This window comes from Gadus macrocephalus, chromosome 10, assembly GCF_031168955.1.
Source record: "Gadus macrocephalus chromosome 10, ASM3116895v1".
Classification (NCBI taxonomy): Eukaryota; Metazoa; Chordata; class Actinopteri; order Gadiformes; family Gadidae; genus Gadus; species Gadus macrocephalus.
In genome coordinates, this window is record NC_082391.1 from 8834093 (window position 1) to 8848998 (window position 14906).

A 14906-nucleotide genomic window follows, 5' to 3' on the forward strand; every position below is an offset into this window, starting at 1 on the left:
ACAGTCAAAACCTTTATATCCACAGATTCACTGGAGTCAGCTGCAACTTTTGGCACACGCCGTGCCCATTTGTTTTGAACACATGCTTCGCGTTGTGCCGGCGAAATGCACACTTCTTGGACCCCTGCATAACTGCTTGCAGTTCTAGTTATTCTTACCCCCCTAAAAGTGGGCCCACACCCCAAACCGTAAATGGTGCCGACACGCAAATTGCATGACTAGATCCAGGTCTGTTCGGACTACGCAGACGACAAAATCCAGACCTGCCGGCCACTAGGTGGCGCTATACTTAGGAAAACTTGTTTGGGGCTATAACTCCCACACCGAACCTCCCACAGTCAAAATCGATATACCCACAGATGCACTGGAGTCTGCTGCATCTTTTGGCCCAGGCCACGCCCATTTGCGTCTATGAATATTTTTCGCTAAATCGCGAAAACCGCAAAACTGTCTTTTCCCTACTCCTCCCACATTTCTTGACCAATTGACACAAAACTTTGCCCACGGCATCGTCAGACGCACACAAAAAATAAAATTCGAACACTTTTTTGATCCGACCTTCGACGACGAAACGGTAGTGTTTGGAATATTTGTTTATTAGCTACATTTTACGTCGAAACGCAAAAATTCAAAAAATACCAAAATTAGACATCGGATCGAGTCCAAATTCTACACACATGTTGGTGCTAACCTTACTGACGTTCGATAAAAATTTAGGAAAATTTCGCCATTAGGGGGCGCAATAAACAAGGAAATTGTATATCTTCGACAAAATCTCGCCGCGAAAACGCTACACTGACTTCTCGCTACTCCTACCACAGTCAAATCCTTTGTATCCACAGGTTCAGGGTAGCGTTTTGAACACATGCTTCGCGTTGTGCCGGCGAAATGCACATTTCTTGTCGCGTTGTGCCGGCGAAATGCACACTTCTTGGACCCCTGCATAACTGCTTGCAGTTCTAGTTTATTATTAGGGGTCCAAGCCAACAGGTTGGAACCCTATTGTTTTTGTAGGGATTATTAGGGGTCCAAGCCAACAGGTTGGATCCCTATTGTTTTTGTAAGGATTTTTATTATACTAACCCCCTTAAAAGTGGTACCACAGCCCAAACCGTAAAAGCTGCACACACGCCAATTACATGACTTGATCCAGGTCTGTTCGGACTACGCAGACAACAAAATCCAGACACGCCGGTCACTAGGTGGCGCTATAACTATAAAATCGCGTTTGGGGCTATAACTCCCACACCGAACCTCCCAGAGTCCAAAAACTTGTACACACAGATGCACTGGAGTCTGCTGCATCTTTTGGCCTAGGCCACGCCCATTTGCGTCTATGAATATTTTTCGCTAAATCGCGAAAACCGCAAAACTGTATTTTCGCTACTCCTCCCACATTTCTCGACCGATCAACACCAAACTTTGCACAAGGCATCTTCAGACGTACACGCAAAGAAATCATAGACAGTTTTTTGATCCGACCTTCGACGACGAAACGGTAGCGTTTGGAATATTGGTATATTAGCTAAATTAGACGTGGAAAATCCAAAATCCAAAAAAATAAAAAATCAGACATCGGATCGAGTCCAAATTGTACACACATGTTGGTGCTAACCTTAATGTCGTTCGATAAAAAATTCGGAAAATTACGCCATTAGGGGGCGCAATAAACGAGGAAATTTAATATCTTCTACAAAATTTCGCCGCGAAAACGCCACACTGACTTCTCGCTACTCCTACCACGGTCAAATCCTTTGTATCCACAGGTTCAGGGTAGCGTTTTGAACACATGCTTCGCGTTGTGCCGGCGAAATGCACATTTCTTGTCGCGTTGTGCCGGCGAAATGCACACTTCTTGGACCCCTGCATAACTGCTTGCAGTTCTAGTTCCTATTATTATTAGGGGTCCAAGCCAACAGATTGGATCCCTATTGTTAGGGGTCCAAGCCAACAGGTTGGATCCCTATTGTTTTTGTAAGGATTTTTTTTATTATTATACTTACCCCCCTAAAAGTGACTCCACAGCCCAAACCGTAAATGGTGCCGACACGCCAATTGCATGACTAGATCCAGATCTCTTCGGACTACGCAGACGACAAAATCCAGACACGCCGGTCACTAGGTGGCGCTATACCACGGAATACGCGTTTGGGGCTATAACTCCCACACCGAACCTCCCACAGTTAAAAACTTGTACGCACATATTCACTGGAGTCTGCTGCATCTTTTGGCATAGGCCACGCCCATTTGCGTCTATAATTTTTTTTCGCAAAATCACGAAAACCGCAAAACTGCCTTTTCCCTACTCCTCCCACATTTCTTGACCAATCGACACCAAACTTTGCACACGGCATCTTCAGACGCACACGCAAAGAAATAATAGACAGTTTTTTGATCCGACCTTCGACGACGAAACGGTAGCGTTTTGAATATTTGTCGCTTAGCTACGTTTTAAGTCGAAAATCTAAAATCCAGAAACAAAAGATATTAGACGTCGGATCGAGTCCAAATCTTAGACACATGTTAGCGCTACCCTTAATGGCGTTCGATAAAAAATTCGGAATATTTCGCCATTAGGGGGCGCAATAAACGAGGAAATTGTATATCTTCTAATTGGCCTGAGGAATGTTCTTCAAACTATAAGGGAACCATCAAGGGGTAATCCCGAGTCTATATAGAAAATATGGCCAAGAATTATTAATGTGGGCGGGAGTTATTTGGAAAAGTAAAATTGTCTTCGGAAAATTTCGCCACAAGGCGGCGCCAAAAAACTACGACATTGTATGTCTCCTAATTTGCCAATGGAATGGTCTGAAAACGCGTTTTGGGCTATAACTCCCACACCGGACCTCCCACAGTCAAAACCTTTATATCCACAGATTCACTGGAGTCAGCTGCATCTTTTGGCACACGCCGTGCCCATTTGTTTTGAACACATGCTTCGCGTTGTGCCGGCGAAATGCACACTTCTTGTTTATTATTAGGGGTCCAAGCCAACAGATTGGATCCCTATTGTTTTTGTAAGGATTTTTTTTATTATTATTATACTACCTCCCCCTAGAAGTGGTACCACAGCCCAAACCGTAAATGTTGCCGACACGCCAATTGCATGACTAGATCCAGGTACGGGACCGCTACTCAGATAACCAAATCCAGACACGGCGGTCACTAGGTGGCGCTATACCAGGGAAAACGCGTTTGGGGCTATAACTCCCACACCGAACCTCCCACAGTCAAAAACTTGTACCCACTTATTCACTGGAGTCTGCTGCATCTTTTGGCATAGGCCACGCCCATTTGCGTCTATAATTTTTTTTCGCTAAATCGCGAAAACCGCACAACAGTTTTTTAGCTACTCCTGCCACATTTCTTGACCAATCGACACCAAACTTTGCACACGGCATCTTCAGACGCACACGCAAAGAAACAATAGACAGTTTTTTGATCCGACCTTCGACGACGAAATGGTAGCATTTTGAATATTTGTTTATTAGCTAAATTAGACATGAAAAATCAAAAATCCAAAAATATCAAAGATTAGACATCGGATCAAGTCCAAATTTTACACACATGTTGGGGCTATCCTTACTGTCGTTCGATAAAAAATTCGGAAAATGTCGCCATTAGGGGGCGCAAGAAACGAGGAAATTGTATATCTTCTAATTGGCCAAAGGAATGTTCTTCAAACTATAAGGGAACCATCAAGGGGAAAACCCGAGTCTATATAAAAAATATGGCCAACAATTATTAATGTGGGCAGGAGTTATTTGGAAAAGGAAAATTGTCTTCGGAAATTTCGCCACAAGGCGGCGCCAAAAAACTACGACATTGTATGTCTCCTAATTTGCCAATGGAATGTTCTGAAAACGCGTTTTGGGCTATAACTCCCACACCGAACCTCCCACAGTCAAAACCTTTATATCCACAGATTCACTGGAGTCAGCTGCATCTTTTGGCACACGCCGTGCCCATTTGTTTTGAACACATGCTTCGCGTTGTGCCGGCGAAATGCACATTTCTTGTCGCCTTGTGCCGGCGAAATGCACACTTCTTGTTAGGGGTCCAAGCCAACAGGTTGGATCCCTATTGTTTTTGTAAAGATTTTTCTTATTATTATTATTATTCTTACCCCCCTAAAAGTGGGCCCACACCCCAAACCGTAAATGGTGCAGACACGCCAATTGCATGACTAGATCCAGATCCGTGGGGACTACGCAGACGACAAAATCCAGACATGCCGGCCACTAGGTGGCGCTATACCAAGGAATACGCGTTTGGGGCTATAACTCCCACACCGAACCTCCCACATTCAAAACCTTATACACACAGATGCACTGGAGTCTGCTGCATCTTTTGGCCTAGGCCACGCCCATTTGCGTCTATTCATATTTTTCGCTAAATCGCGAAAACCGCTAAACTGTTTTATCGCTACTCCTCCCACATTTCTTGACCAATCGACACCAAACTTTGCACACGACATCTTCAGTCTCACACGCAAAGAAAGCCTCTGACATTTCTTTGATCCGACCTTCGACGACGAAACGGTAGCGTTTTGAATATTTGTTTATTAGCTACATTTTACGTCGAAACGCAGAAAATTACAAAAATACCAAAATTAGACATCGGATCAAGTCCAAATTTTTGACACATGTCGATGCTACCCCTACTGGCGTTCAATACAATAATCGGAATATTTCGCCATAAGGGGGCGCAATAAACGAGGAAATTGTATATCTTCTAATTGGCCAGAGGAATGTTCTTCAAACTCGAGGGAAACCATCAAGGGGCGATTCCGAGTCTATGTAGAAAATATGGCCAAGAATTATTAATGTGGGCGGGAGTTATTTGGAAAAGGAAAATTGACTTCGGAAATTTCGCCACAAGGCGGCGCCAAAAAACTAAGACTTTGTACGTCTCTTAATTTGCCAATGGAATGTTCTGAAAACGCGTTTTGGGCTATAACTCCCACACCGAACCTCCCACAGTCAAAACCTTTATATCCACAGATTCACTGGAGTCAGCTGCATCTTTTGGCACACGCCGTGCCCATTTGTTTTGCACACATGCTTCGCGTTGTGCCGGCGAAATGCACACTTCTTGTTTATTATACTACCTCCCCCTAGAAGTGGTACCACAGCCCAAACCGTAAATGGTGCGGACACGCCAATTGCATGACTAGATCCAGGTCCGTCACTGCTACTCAGATAACCAAATCCAGACACGCCGGTCACTAGGTGGCGCTATACCAAGGAAAGACGCGTTTGGGGCTATAACTCTGAACCGAACCTCCGACAGTCAAAATCGTTATACCCCCAGATGCACTGGAGTCTGCTGCATCTTTTGGCATAGGCCACGCCCATTTGCGTCTATGAATATTTTTCGCAAAATCGCGAAAACCGCAAAACTCCCACAGTCAAAACCTTTATATCCACAGATTCACTGGAGTCAGCTGCATCTTTTGGCACACGCCGTGCCCATTTGTTTTGAACACATGCTTCGCGTTGTGCCGGCGAAATGCACACTTCTTGGACCCCTGCATAACTGCTTGCAGTTCTAGTTCCTATACTTACCCCCCTAAAAGTGATACCACACCCCAAACCGTAAATGGTGCCGACACGCAAATTGCATGACTAGATCCAGATCTGTTCGGACTAAGCAGACGACAAAATCCAGACACGCCGGTCACTAGGTGGCGCTATACCAAGGAATACGCGTTTGGGGCTATAACTCCCACACCGAACCTCCCACAGTCAAAAACTTGTACACACAGATGCACTGGAGTCTGCTGCATCTTTTGGCCTAGGCCACGCCCATTTGCGTCTATGAATATTTTTCGCTAAATCGCGAAAACCGCAAAACTGCCTTTTCCCTACTCCTCCCACATTTCTTGAACAATCAACACCAAACTTTGCACACGACATCGTCAGACGCACACGCAAAGAAATCTTAGACACTTTTTTGATCCGACCTTCGACGACAAAACGGTAGCGTTTTGAATATTGGTTTATTAGCTAAATTAGACGTGAAAAATCAAAAATCCAAAAATATCAAAGATTAGACATCGGATCAAGTCCAAATTCTACACACATGTCGGTGCTAACCTTAATGTCGTTCGATAAAAAATTCGGAAAATTACGCCCTAAGGGGGCGCAATAAACGACGACATTGTCTATCTCCTAATTGGAGAATGGAATGTTCTGAAAAAGCGGCTTTTGGCCTATAACTCCCACACCGAAGCTCCCACAGTCAAATACGTTATACGCTCGGATTCACTGCAGTCAGCTGTATATTTTGGCATAGACCACGCCCATTTACGTCAGTATTTTCTTTATGCAAAATCACGAAAACAGCTAAACTGACTTTTCGCTACTCCTCCCACATTTCTTGCCCAATTGACACCAAACTTTGCACACGACGTCTTCAGACGCACACGACAAGAAATCCATAAAAGTATTTTGATCCGACCATCGCCGACGAAACGGTAGCGTTTTGAATATATGTTTCGCCATGCAAATCAGTAAAAACAATTTTGATCCAACCGTCTACGACTAAACGGTGGCGGAAAATGCGTTTGGGGCCGAAACTCCCACACCGAACCTCTCAAAGTCAAAACCTTTATATCCACAGGTTGTTCACGGTAGCGTTTTGAACACATGCTTCGCGTTGTGCCGGCGAAATGCACATTTCTTGTCGCGTTGTGCTGGCGAAATGCACACTTCTTGTTCTTATTATTATTCCCCCCTAGAAGTGGGCCCACAGCCCAAACCGTAAATGGTGCCGACACGCCAATTGCATGACTAGATCCAGGTCCCTGAGTTCTAGGCAGACGACAAAATCCAGACACGCCGGCCACTAGGTGGCGCTATACCAAGGAAAGACGCGTTTGGGGCTATAACTCCCACACCGAACCTCCCACATTCAAAAACTTGTACCCACATATCCACTGGAGTCTGCTGCATCTTTTGGCATAGGCCACGCCCATTTGCGTCTATGAATATTTTTCGCAAAATCGCGAAAACCGCAAAACTGTTTTTTCGCTACTCCTCCCACATTTCTTGACCAATCAACACCAAACTTTGCACACAACATCTTCAGATGCACACGCAAAGAAATCCTCGGACACTTTTTTGATCCGACCTTCGACGACGAAACGGTAGCGTTTTGAATATTGGTTTATTAGCTAAATTAGACGTGAAAAATCCAAAATCCAGAAAAAATCCAAAACTACACATCGGATCGAGTCCAAATGTTACACAGATGTTGGTGCTAACCATAAAGACGTTCGATAAAAAATTTGGAAAATTTCGCCATTAGGGGGCGCAATAAACGAGGAAATTGTATATCTTCTAATTGGCCTAAGGAATGTTGTTCAAACTCGAGGGAAACCATCAAGGGGCAATCTCGAGTCTATATAGAAAATATGGCCAAGAATTATTAATGTGGGCGGGAGTTATTTGGCAAAGGAAAATTGTCTTCGGAAATTTCGCCACAAGGCGGCGCCAAAAAACTAAGACATTGTATGTCTCTTAATTTGCCAATGGAATGTTCTGAAAACGCGTTTTGGGCTATAACTCCCACACCGAACCTCCCACAGTCAAAGCCTTTATATCCACAGATTCACTGGAGTCAGCTGCATCTTTTGGCATACGCCGTTTCTAAATTTTTGAACACATGCTTCGCGTTGTGCCGGCGAAATGCACACTTCTTGTTATTATTATTCCCAGGTAGAAGTGGTACCACAGCCCAAACCGTAAATGTTGCACATACGCCAATTGCATGACTAGTTCCAGATCCGTGAGGACTACGTAGACGACAAAATCCAGACATGCCGGCCACTAGGTGGCGCTATAACAAGAAAATCACGTTTGGGGCTATAACTCCCACACCGAACCTCCCAGAGTCCAAAAACTTGTACACACAGATGCACTGGAGTCTGCTGCATCTTTTGGCCTAGGCCACGCCCATTTGCGTCGATGAATATTTTTCGCAAAATCGCGAAAACCGCAAAACTGTTTTTTCCCTACTCCTCCCACATTTCTCGCCCAATCAACACCAAACTTTGCACACGACATCTTCAGACACACACGAAAAGGAATCGTATACAGTTTTTTGATCCGACCTTCGACGACGAAACGGTAGCGTTTTGAATATTGGTTTATGAGCTAAATTAGACGTGGAAAATCAAAAATCCAAAGAAATCCAAAATTAGACATCGGAACGAGTCCAAATTGTACACACATGTTGTAGATAACCTTAATGTCGTACGATAAAAAATTCGGAAAATTTCGCCATTAGGGGGCGCAATAAACAAGGAAATTGTATTTCTTCTAAAAAATCTCGCCACGAAAACGCTACACTGACTTCTCGCTACTCCTACCACAGTCAAATCCTTTGTATCCACAGGTTCAGGGTAGCGTTTTCAACACATGCTTCGCGTTGTGCCGGCGAAATGCACATTTCTTGTCGCGTTGTGCCGGCGAAATGCACACTTCTTGGACCCCTGCATAACTGCTTGCAGTTCTAGTTTTTTTTATTCTTACCCCCCTAAAAGTGGGCCCACACCCCAAACCGTAAATGGTGCCGACACGCAAATTGCATGACTAGATCCAGATCTCTTCGGACTACGCAGACGACAAAATCCATACACGCCGGTCACTAGGTGGCGCTATACCAAGGGAAAACGCGTTTGGGGCTATAACTCCCACACCGAACCTCCCACAGTTAAAAACTTGTACGCACATATTCACTGGAGTCTGCTGCATCTTTTGGCATAGGCCACGCCCATTTGCGTCTATAATTTTTTTTCGCAAAATCGCGAAAACCGCAAAACTGCCTTTTCCCTACTCCTCCCACATTTCTTGACCAATCGACACCAAACTTTGCACACGGCATCTTCAGACGCACCCGCAAAGAAATAATAGACAGTTTTTTGATCCGACCTTCGACGACGAAACGGTAGCGTTTTGAATATTTGTCGCTTAGCTACGTTTTAAGTCGAAAATCTAAAATCCAGAAAAAAAAGATATTAGACGTCGGATCGAGTCCAAATCTTAGACACATGTTAGCGCTACCCTTAATGGCGTTCGATAAAAAATTCGGAATATTTCATCATTAGGGGGCGCAATAAACGAGGAAATTGTATATCTTCTAATTGGCCTAAGGAATGTTCTTCAAACTCGAGGGAAACCATCAAGGGGCAATCCCGAGTCTATATAGAAAATATGGCCAAGAATTATTCATGTGGGCTGGAGTTATTTGGAAAAGGAAAATTGTTTTCGGAAATTTCGCCACAAGGCGGCGCCAAAAAACTAAGACATTGTATGTCTCCTAATTTGCCAATGGAATGTTCTGAAAACGCGTTTTGGGCTATAACTCCCACACCGAACCTCCCACAGTCAAAACCTTTATATCCACAGATTCACTGGAGTCAGCTGCAACTTTTGGCACACGCCGTGCCCATTTGTTTTGCACACATGCTTCGCGTTGTGCCGGCGAAATGCACACTTCTTGGACCCCTGCATAACTGCTTGCAGTTCTAGTTATTCTTACCCCCCTGAAAGTGGTACTACAGCCCAAACCGTAAATGGTGCCGACACGCGAATTGCATGACTAGATCCAGATCTGTTCGGACTCAGCAGACGACAAAATCCAGACACGCCGGTCACTAGGTGGCGCTATACCCAGGAATACGCGTTTGGGGCTATAACTCCCACACCGAACCTCCCACAGTCAAAAACTTGTACGCACATATTCACTGGAGTCTGCTGCATCTTTTGGCATAGGCCACGCCCATTTGCGTCTATAATTTTTTTTCGCAAAATCGCGAAAACCGCAAAACTGTTTTTTCGCTACTCCTCCCACATTTCTTGACCAATCAACACCAAACTTTGCACACGGCATCTTCAGACGCACACGCACAGAAATCATAGACAGTTTTTTGATCCGACCTTCGACGACGAAACGGTAGAGTTTTGAATATTTGTTTATTAGCTAAATTAGACGTGGAAAATCCAAAATCCCAAAAAATTAAAATCTGACATCGGATCGAGTCCAAATTGTACACACATGTTGGTGCTAACCTTAATGTCGTTCGATAAAAAAATCTGAAAATTTCGCCATTAGGGGGTGCAATAAACGAGAAAATTGTACATCTTCTACAAAATTTTGCCGCGAAAACGCTACACTGACTTCTCGCTACTCCTACCACAGTCAAATCCTTTGCATCCACAGGTTCAGGGTAGCGTTTTCAACACATGCTTCGCGTTGTGCCGGCGAAATGCACATTTCTTGCCGCGTTGTGCCGGCGAAATGCACACTTCTTGGACCCCTGCATAACTGCTTGCAGTTCTAGTTATACTTACCCCCCTAAAAGTGACTCCACAGCCCAAACCGTAAATGGTGCCGACATGCCAATTGCATGACTAGATCCAGATCTCTTCGGACTACGCAGACGACAAAATCCAGACACGCCGGTCACTAGGTGGCGCTATACCACGGAATACGCGTTTGGGGCTATAACTCCCACACCGAACCTCCCACAGTTAAAAACTTGTACGCACATATTCACTGGAGTCTGCTGCATCTTTTGGCATAGGCCACGCCCATTTGCGTCTATAATTTTTTTTCGCAAAATCACGAAAACCGCAAAACTGCCTTTTCCCTACTCCTCCCACATTTCTTGACCAATCGACACCAAACTTTGCACACGGCATCTTCAGACGCACACGCAAAGAAATAATAGACAGTTTTTTGATCCGACCTTCGACGACGAAACGGTAGCGTTTTGAATATTTGTCGCTTAGCTACGTTTTAAGTCGAAAATCTAAAATCCAGAAACAAAAGATATTAGACGTCGGATCGAGTCCAAATCTTAGACACATGTTAGCGCTACCCTTAATGGCGTTCGATAAAAAATTCGGAATATTTCGCCATTAGGGGGCGCAATAAACGAGGAAATTGTATATCTTCTAATTGGCCTGAGGAATGTTCTTCAAACTATAAGGGAACCATCAAGGGGTAATCCCGAGTCTATATAGAAAATATGGCCAAGAATTATTAATGTGGGCGGGAGTTATTTGGAAAAGTAAAATTGTCTTCGGAAAATTTCGCCACAAGGCGGCGCCAAAAAACTACGACATTGTATGTCTCCTAATTTGCCAATGGAATGGTCTGGAAACGCGTTTTGGGCTATAACTCCCACACCGGACCTCCCACAGTCAAAACCTTTATATCCACAGATTCACTGGAGTCAGCTGCATCTTTTGGCACACGCCGTGCCCATTTGTTTTGAACAAATGCTTCGCGTTGTGCCGGCGAAATGCACACTTCTTGTTATTCTTACCTCCTTAAAAGTGGGCCCACACCCCAAACCGTAAATGGTGCCGACACGCGAATTGCATGACTAGATCCAGGTACGGCAAAGATACTCAGATAACCAAATCCAGACACGCCGGTCACTAGGTGGCGGTATACCAAGGAATACGCGTTTGGGGCTATAACTCGTGCCGGCGAAATGCACACTTCTTGTTATTCTTACCTCCTTAAAAGTGGGCCCACACCCCAAACCGTAAATGGTGCCGACACGCGAATTGCATGACTAGATCCAGGTACGGCAAAGATACTCAGATAACCAAATCCAGACACGCCGGTCACTAGGTGGCGGTATACCAAGGAATACGCGTTTGGGGCTATAACTCCCACACTGAACCTCCCACAGTCCAAAATGTTATACACACAGATTTTACTCGTTACATCTTAAATTCCTGCAGCTAAGCTTGAAACATAGCCTACTAGCTGCAGTATGTTCCAATAAAGGCTTTTGATAACATGCCTCTGAAGTTTGACTTTTTGCACCATTCCAATACTTACAGGGAACTAGTCATCATATATTCCGCTCCATGAAACACATGTTAATGCTCAGTAGTACACATATTCTTTAATGTATTTGCATTGTTCTAATATGCATTCATTTTCAATGGGTATCAATGTGTCTGAAACATGCATACCAATTTTAACAAATAACATTAGATGGCCTTTAGAAAAATGTTTTTGGGGGTGAAGTGGCTGTGTGTGACCAAATTCACAGATGGGATAAATGCAGTGACCAAATTCCTTGTATGTGTGAGCATACTTGGCAAAAAAAGCTGATTGTAATTCTATAGGCCCCTGTGGCACGGCCTATGCTTTTGTCCCCCCTTGCATTACTTCAAGTAGTTTTTAAACCGGTACTTTTATTTGAGTAAAAAGCTTCAGTTGATACTTCAACTTCTAAAGAAGTATTTTTAAACGCTAGTATCTATACTTCTACTTGAGTAATGAATGTGAATACTTTTGACACCTCTGGATGTCAATTTGTGTAAATGAAGTGTAATAAATAAACAATATGAAATGTTTTTCATTTTTTATTCACGCTTAACACATCACTCTATTTACACTCCATTTACATTGTCCTCCGTTTCCGTTTTCAGGGGCTTGGTAGTAGATCTGCAAAATGTAAAGAGAAAAGTATCAGTTTTCCGTATTTTTTTTAAAAAAATTAGCAAAGTCATGCAGGTTACATGGACATAAAGCCTGCATGGATTTTTATAACCACTGACAGACATTTAAAAGAAGAAGGTGTACCTCCATTCCCGTTCTCGTCCATGATGTCATCGTTGTCTCTGGTTGAACACAATTGCGGGGTATCAGTATCTGATGGGAGGAAAGATTGTTTTGATTATTTTTCACATTTGGCTAATAGGTGTTATGCATGACAAATCAAATCCATATTGGGAGGAATCAGCATCTGATGTCAAATTCATATTAACACCATGTATTGTCATACCTTGGGAGGCGGTCGTGCAGTCCAGGTCGTTCACTTCTAGATAGGAATTAAAACAAATGTTATTAGTCATTTGGACTGATCTCTAACCAAATTAAATCACATAGCCATAATATAATTATGGCTGTTTATCAATATTAAGTATTGTCATACCTTGGGAGGCGTTCGTGCAGTGGAGGTCATCAAGTTCTAGATAGGAATGAGAGTCATGTTAATATTCCGTTTGTAATCGTCATTTGGATTGGGATGCACATTTTGTAAGCTAGGTTAATAAATGAGTTGGTAAATATAGTCTAATGGGTAAAATCATAAGATTTGAAATCTCCAACCAAATTAAAACACATAGGCATAATATAAATATGTCTGAGTGTTCTGTAGTTGGGAGTTGGCTGAAGGCCTTCATGTAATTAAGTTGTTTTGGTTGGTAATCTGCATTCATTTTTACCGTTTTGTGTGGCAGACAAGCTGGCCTGGGATGTCCTGAGATCCTGTCCAAGTCGTTTGACCTCCCTCCGCAGGTACTCAAGCTGCTTCCTGTGCACTTTCTCGGATTCCTTCGCCTGCTCGGTGTACCGTATGGTCTGGTTGCAGACCATCACCCCAAACGCATAGGCGTGCTCCATTTTCTGCTCCTTTGTGTAGACGTCATCTACACAAATGTGCTATTATAAAAAAAATGCTATGTTAGTATTAAATGGAATTTTGTTCATTCAGGCTTGCAAAGACGCAAATCTTGATAACTTACATAGTTCTTGGAGGCCAGATCCCTCATGGCAATGGTATCCGGGTGATCGGAGGATGCAAAGTCCGCCGGGGACTTACGAATACCAGTCATTATTCTGTTGAAAATAAAAAACATTACAATTAAATATTAACGCTGGTATACATACAAAACGGGAAGACTGAATATTACAGTTGCTTGTTATGTTTCCGTGAAAGTTTGATAAAACCGCAATGCATGCCGGGAAAAGGGACGCGAATTCAAATAACACGATGGACAAAGAGGCAGACACGGAGTTCTGCCTCTGTCTATCCGTTTATTTGAATTCGTAGATGATCGCTAGGCTAGCTATTATTCACAATCCAAATCATGAAATAAGGTATTTCCGAATCCGTGTATGGTTTGTTAAATTGGAATATTCAATGAACGAACCATACACGGAGTTCTCTGCCTCTATGTCCATTGTTTGATTTGAATTTGCGGGCTTTTCCCGGCATTCATTGCGGTTGTATCACGCAAACAAAACAAACCAACTGTATTATTCAGTCTTCCCGTTTTGGACATCCGCCAATTCGTTTATTTGAATTCTTACAGAAATTTCAATCTTACCTTTTTAACTGTGAGAACAAAAAAGCTGAGACGAGGCGAGTCGAGACGGGACGAGGCAAGAAGAGTGTAGGGGTGTTGTCCAGAAGATTGCTCAGGGCAAGTGAGGTTTCATATAGTAGTCTCCATCTGTTCAGGTGTGGGCAAGGCTCAGGTGTGGGCGTGGTGTACGCCCTTGAGTGCGTGACGAGGTACACACAGTAGGCTAGCTATTATTGAAAGCCACAATCCAAATCATGAAATTAAGGTATTTCCGAATCCGTGTATGGTTTGTTAAATTGGAATATTCATATGGAATACCAACTGTATTATTCAGTCTTCCCGTTTTGGACATCCGTCAATCTTATCTTTTTTACTTTGGCGAGCAAGAAGTCAGGAGATGTTGTCCGGTATGAAGAGCAGAGAAACACATCTACAACATCTGTAGAGGTGTGGGCGTGGCATACTCCCATGGTGCTTCGCGAGTTGAATGACTATCGTCAGCGACGCACGGCACGGCTCACTCTGTTCGGATTTTCTCTGCTTGAGACATCTTTGTTCAGATTGACCCTTTTGCTCTCCTTTCCACGGATTAATATTGTGAGCGGATTCATACGAGTACGTTCTGTCTTTCAACTTTGCGGTTCAACCAAAGAAGTTCGTTGTCAAGGTAAGTCCTTATGAAATGGATAATTATGTTTATTGTATTACGTTGGCATGGTTGCTTTGGCGGTTTGCTTTTGATGCAGGCCGCCATTTTGCCACAGAAAAGCTTTGCGG

At 43.5% G+C, this 14906-nt stretch overlaps 1 protein-coding gene and 1 long non-coding RNA gene across 2 annotated transcripts in view; one reads left to right on the forward strand and one right to left on the reverse strand.

Annotated features, from left to right (window-relative positions):
• Positions 1-12256: 12256 nt before the first annotated feature.
• On the reverse strand, positions 12257-13704 carry LOC132465634 (uncharacterized). The gene is made up of 5 exons (XR_009527646.1): positions 13566-13704; positions 12974-13482; positions 12824-12859; positions 12622-12690; positions 12257-12483 (listed from the first exon to the last, which is right to left on the reverse strand). It is a non-coding gene; the product is annotated as an uncharacterized LOC132465634 (long non-coding RNA).
• Positions 13705-14239: 535 nt separating this feature from the next.
• LOC132466509 (uncharacterized) overlaps positions 14240-14906 on the forward strand; it is a 5576-nt gene continuing 4909 nt past the window's right edge. Inside the window, exon 1 of the mRNA XM_060063760.1 lies at positions 14240-14796. The gene's annotated coding sequence lies outside the window, so the exon portion shown is untranslated. The remainder of the gene's footprint in view (positions 14797-14906) is intronic.